The sequence below is a fragment of the Pseudophryne corroboree genome, chromosome 2, assembly GCF_028390025.1.
Source record: "Pseudophryne corroboree isolate aPseCor3 chromosome 2, aPseCor3.hap2, whole genome shotgun sequence".
NCBI classification, from domain to species: domain Eukaryota; kingdom Metazoa; phylum Chordata; class Amphibia; order Anura; family Myobatrachidae; genus Pseudophryne; species Pseudophryne corroboree.
This window is the reverse complement of record NC_086445.1, coordinates 490,152,970-490,158,969: the sequence shown is the minus strand read 5'-3', so window position 1 is coordinate 490,158,969 and position 6,000 is coordinate 490,152,970. Positions and strand designations below refer to the sequence as shown.

The 6,000-nt window shown below is 42.9% G+C and overlaps 1 protein-coding gene across 4 annotated transcripts in view; it reads left to right on the top strand.

The window, feature by feature from the left end:
* The first annotated feature begins 358 nt into the window (after positions 1 to 358).
* RAI2 (retinoic acid induced 2) overlaps positions 359 to 6,000 on the top strand; it is a 127,590-nt gene continuing 121,948 nt past the window's right edge. For 2 of the 4 annotated variants that reach the window (XM_063953926.1, XM_063953925.1), the window contains exons 1-2: positions 359 to 996; positions 1,693 to 1,763. The gene's annotated coding sequence lies outside the window, so the exon portion shown is untranslated. The remainder of the gene's footprint in view (positions 997 to 1,692; positions 1,764 to 6,000) is intronic. The other 2 variants (XM_063953927.1, XM_063953924.1) reach the window with 1 other exon arrangement.

The following is a 6,000-nucleotide window of genomic DNA, read 5'->3' as shown; positions in this document are numbered from 1 at the left end:
CATGGTCCTTTCAGGAACCCCAGCATCCACTTAGGACGATAGAGAAATTAAAATAATGACATTGTTCCCATAATCTTTGTGTTTTCCTCTAAGCATCACCTGGGTTTATAACAAGAATATTGAAGCGCTGATAATCTTTCTGTGATGTAACTACCCCTCTGATACTGATCCTGTATGTAGGCTATGATTTGTCCATTTTGTAATTTTTCAGTGTATAGTATACTGCCAGCAGTGATGTACCAAATACGGGTGGTTAGTGAACCCCCAAATAGGATGAGGAGAAATAAATGAGAACATAACAGGACCACAAATGCACCTGATGAAAGGACAGGTCATGTGGTAGAGATGATGAAATGAGGACTATAATCATGAGAACTTCTGTGATGGAATGGACGCGCACACACCATACAGCAGAGAAACATGCAGGCCGTGGGTGTGACTGTGACCCCATCATGGGGATTGCGGGGAGATCTAACATTATGTGCACTGCGTGCAAGATAAAAGACAAATAACCAAGCAGCTACAGTATAATTACCCCGCACAATGCATGCAGCAATGCACGGTGACGGGAGAAACAGAGATGTGGGAAGAGGAGACATCAGGGCCAGGGAGAGCCATGGAGGAGCAGGAGACTGCTAGGGAAAGTGATTAGAATGAAATGTTAAAGAAGAGTCCCTGAGCCAGATGAGGGAGACATGCAGCGCCTGGGAGCCTTCACGCAGCAGCAGCAGCCTTCGTCCGGGCGGTGCCAGAGACAGGCAGCAGGAGAGGGCGGAGCAGACACCGGACCGGAGCCTCGCACACGCACATACATGTTATACGCTGCAACCGGGGATCCCAGCATAATGACCATGGCGCAGCGCTAGCAGCCTGGAAGACGGCACCAATCCCCCCCTCCTGTGTGCGAGCAGTCGCGGCCACTGCCATTGCTGGACAATAGGAGCATTGCTGCACCGGGGAGAGCCAGGCCAGGACACCAATGACAGTGCATGCCAGGTAAGACGGGGAACTGCCCACTGGCTGGTATAATTACATGGCATATAGCAGACGGGGTATATAATAATGAGAGAGGGGGTAGAGCAATATGCGTGGCGTTATTCTGGCCGGGTATTTGCTGAGACCGCTAATTATACCTGCAGCACATTAGAGAACTGACATTGTGCGAGGTTATGGAAGGATATGGGGGCAGTGTATCAGAGCTTCCTCCTTCCAGGGCTGTCACTGGCATCGTAATGCAGCCAGCTGGCTATATGGGGACTCGAGCAGGGGAGAGGAAGGCACCAGGAGCGGGTATAATAAGCAGGATGAAGGCTCACAGCAATATAAGCGTCCCTGTGATTCCCCCCCACGCTGTGCGTGCCAGTGGGCTGGTAACACGACAGCACTTGCCACTGGTGAATGTCGCCCCTGACATGCCCCGCACCCCCCCATAGCTACCCTACAGGTTACACTATGCACCTCTCTCTCGATTGATATGTAGCTTTATATATCTATCTATCTATCTATCTATCTATCTATCCATCCATCCATCCATCCATCTATCCATCCTCATATGCGCGCATATAATATTTATATATGCTCTAGAGTAATATAGTTAACTAAAGAAGTCTGCAGACTTCAGTAAAATAACAATATTACTGCGATTGTTAGACTTCAGTAATGTTGCCAAACAGCTGCTGCCTTGTGTTTCAGATGCACAAATCCCAGGGGTGTATTTTGACAGCCAGATATATTTTGTGGATCCATAATAAGACAAGGGGGACGTGAGTAATTGATGAAGATGATTTAATTCAATGGCACCATTTTTTTTTCTACATTTTTTATTTTTGTGTTTAATTTGAATATTTTATTGTATATCCAAATTGCAACCAATAATTCCTTTCATTTCTACATGACAATGTAGATAAACAGTAGAGTAATCATTAACAAAACACCATGTGTCTCTGTTACAATGCTGTATTGTATTGTTTAGGTTACTATGACATTGGCAAGAAATTACAAGACTTTTTAATCAAATCTGTGTACATCAAATAGTTTAATTAGTAACAGGTAGTAATAACTTATTTTATTATTTTGCATAGGCTAGGCTGATTTGGGCACAGATCAAATATTTCAGCTATGGAGCATGTTGTTATTTTCCTTTGTGTTTTAATGTTAGATGGAAAACAATATGGTGGATTCTTAGAACGAAAAGGAAAAATGTAGCATTAAAAAAACAGCAGACCTTTTCCTATTTCTGACAGATAAAAGAACAATTCTTGGTCTTTTGGATCCTGATTATGTTGCAGCGAAGTTGTCTGCTTCTTTCTAGCTGAGTAATTAAGGATTCATGAAGCTTGTTTCATGGGGAATGGGGGCAGGCTGTGGGATTATCCAGTAATTAGTTCAACCTGGCAATGCTACAGTATGTTTAGGTAGGTTCAGTACATTATTTGGTGTCTAATATTAGGAATAACTATTCCTAAGGTTTTAGGCAAAATAATATGTAGTTCATCCAGTAATACAAATTTTTTTTGCTTTGCAAGTATGTACATACATGGTGGAAGAAAAATCTACAAACAAGGAAACAATATACATGTTTCTAAATCTCATTTCTGTATCTCCAAATCTATAAAAATGTGTATTATATACCCCGGTATGTGACATGCTACAATTTGTTGCTAGCACAGCAATATTTGTTTTTACATACTTTTATGTGAAGAAACGTAGTCACACAAAGAGTAGCATTTGTACCTTGTGACCTGATTGGAAGGGATTGTGCGTGACACGTACTGTACCTTAAATGAATTGTTTGTTGCTCAGATTTGTATATCATCCCTAATCTGTTATTAATGCTGTTATGTTCCTGTAAAGCTGGATAGATCTTCAAGTTCACTAGATACAGTACAGTATATTAGCCAGATTTTTGATTTACCATTTATAATGGTTTGAAGAAGATTTTATAAGATGTCAAAATGTTTATACAGGTTGAGTATCCCTTATCCAAAATTAAAAATCTCACATCTTTGGGTCCCCTACTGAGATAATGACATATATATTATGTGTTTATATAGATATATAATATAATATAATATATAAATGTGTCATTATCTCAGTATGGGACCTAAAATGTGTGATTTTGGATAAGGGATACTCAACCTGTATTACAGATAGTCTGCACAAAATAAAATGTCAGATTAACAACAATAACTGATTTGAGTAGCTTAATCATTTTTTGTTGTGTTTACATATAGTTTTAACGTTAGAGGTTATGGGAAAAAATTGTTTCTCCATTCAACTTTCCAATGCCTATATCTGTTTTAGTTTTATTTCCAAAGCCAACAAATATTACTTTATAAAGGCTGTGTACAAATGGGAGTTGGCTATTATCCATACATATGGAGGTATGTGTTCATATGACTCTCACTTCTACTGTATCTGTTTCTCCCATAATTGTCCAGGTGAATATAGGAGTGTAGTCAGGTCTAAACACAAAGGACAGTTATAGGTAGGAGCTTGCATGCTGGGCTTAACCCTAATTCCCTGAATTAAAATGTGCAAGGATAAGGATGAATGAATGTAATTGTGCTTGACATGTGGGGGTGTCACAGGCATTTACTGTAGCTCAACACCAGTAGGAAAGGACCCTTCTGTAGCCCCCAACAAAACTTTTATAGTAAGAGATGCAATCACATTTTTAATCCAGACCATATATGTTAATAGCTGTTGTGCCTGATGTTGCCTGTTTTTTTTTTCCCCCTTCCCTTTCTCATTGGGGTCGATTCTATTCGGCAACTAATGAATAGCGCCGGGAATTAGCTCCCGACGCTATTCAATTCAGCAACTAATTACCTGCAATTGTCGGGAATTCTTCTCTCATCCCCGGGGGATGAGAAGAGAAACCCGACAAAAGTGCTGCCTCGCGGCCGGCGCGAGGCTGATTCTGTCGGGAATCAGTCTCGCGCCGGGGAGTTAAGTCGGAGAATGCCTGTTCTCCCGACAATTCAACCTGTTTTGTCGGCGAGAACGGGCCATCGCCGACGTAACTAGTTGCTGAATTGAATAGCGTCGGGAGCTAATTCCCGGCGCTATTCATTAGTTGCCGAATAGAATCGACCCCATTGTTTCTTCCTCATTTTTTCTCCTCCCCACTGGATCTGCACAAAATGGCAGACACCAATGGTTACCTTTATATTAGTGGCTGCTAGTGTTGATCCTTGTAGTTATTCTACTACATTTTGTATCAGTTGCTCCCCACATTCCGATCTTGGCAGGGCTTCTGTTTCATGCCATTGTCTACAATTTGTTTGTGATATGCCCCTCTTTTTTTTTTTTTTTTTTTGAGAAAAAGTTTTTATTGAATTTTATACTTTTAACAAGATATTCGTAAGATATACATTACAGGTATCACACATTGGTACATAACGCAGTTAACTGTCAAATAACAGAGACAGTATATCTATCTATGTACAACATCGAGTGAGTGAAGAATCAAACAGGCATGCATGCCGATGTATAGAAAGCTGTCAGTAGGTAGTGTAATACATTTGGTGTGTATCGTAACTAAGGGCGAAGAAATAACTCTTAACGAAGTATTATAGCTTATAAAAGAAAGACAAAGAGTAAGCTTAAGATTAGAAGTAGAAGAGAAAAGGGGCAAGGAGGGGGAAGAGAAAAGAAGGGAGGGAGGATTGGGAAGGGAGGTAAGGGGGGAATGGTCGGGCGGTCCCAGTCGCCTGGGCAGTGCGTCAGACTATCCTCAGTTGGATAGGGTATTGTGATGGTTCCCATTATCTTATATGGTAGTTAGTGGAGGTTCAGCACCGAAGTGTGACGTCCAGGGTGACCACGTATTGGCAAAATTATCTGGGGTGTCCCGGAGAACCGCTGTGATACGTTCCAATCTATAGGTTTGCCATATAGCATTAATGGTAGCAGGGGTCGTGGGGGGTGACAGCGATTTCCAGTTGGCCGCGATTTGGCATTTGGCCGTATTTAAGATATGTTTAATTAGCTTTTGTTGGTGGCGAGGGGTGTGAGGTATTGGGCGAGAGAGCAGGGAATAGAGAGGAGACATTGGGATCGTCAATCCGAGGACCTTAAAAATAAGTCTATGGACCCTAGTCCAATATCCCTTAATTTGCGGGCAGTTCCACCAAATATGCAGCAGGGTTCCGCGCTGGCCACATTGACGCCAACAGTTATCCGAACAGGAGGGGTAAATTGAATGGAGACGTGATGGTACCAGGTACCAACGGTAATATAGTTTGTAGGCATTTTCTTTAATTCGGACCGAAATGGAGCTCGTGGAAATTTCTTGCCTGATCTCAGACCACTCATCTGTCGTCAGGGTTTCGCCTACCTCCCGCTCCCACGCTACTTCGTGGGGTTCCTTCAGGGGCGAGTTGTAAGCTAATAAGATTTGATATATAGTTGAGAGTAAGCCTTTAGTTGATCGGCAGGTACAGCAGAGGGATTCAAAGCTCGTTTTACCTCCCACGGGCGGTGTTCCGGAGGTAGAGGCAAAAAAGTGGCGTATCTGCAAGAATTGATAAAAGGTTGAGCGTGGGAGCGAGAAACGGGATTGTAAGTTGTCAAACGTGGGGAACGTATGTAGCGGGGCGATGTCTAGAAGGAAAAGTGAGTTATGGCTGGTCCAGGAATCAAAAGCTAAGTGGTTCTCCCCTGGCGGGAATGCCGGGTTGTTCCACAGAGGGGTGAGTAGAGGGTGAAAGGAGCGTAGCCGGTAAAGGCGTGAGCAGAGGTCCCATATGCCAAGGGTGAATTTCACTGTGGGCAACAGCGAGGAAGCTGGGGGACGGCTATTCGGTCGACACCAGAGCAGGCTGTAGGGGGAATATCTGTGGAGAGTGGTAGCCTCTAGTTGCGTCCAGATTCTGTGTCTAGGGTTATCGTGCCAAAGGACACATGTGGTTAAATGAGTAGCTCTATAGTATTTGAGGAGGTCAGGAACTCCTAGACCCCCTTCTAGACGATGCTTTTGGAGGATTCGCATCTTTA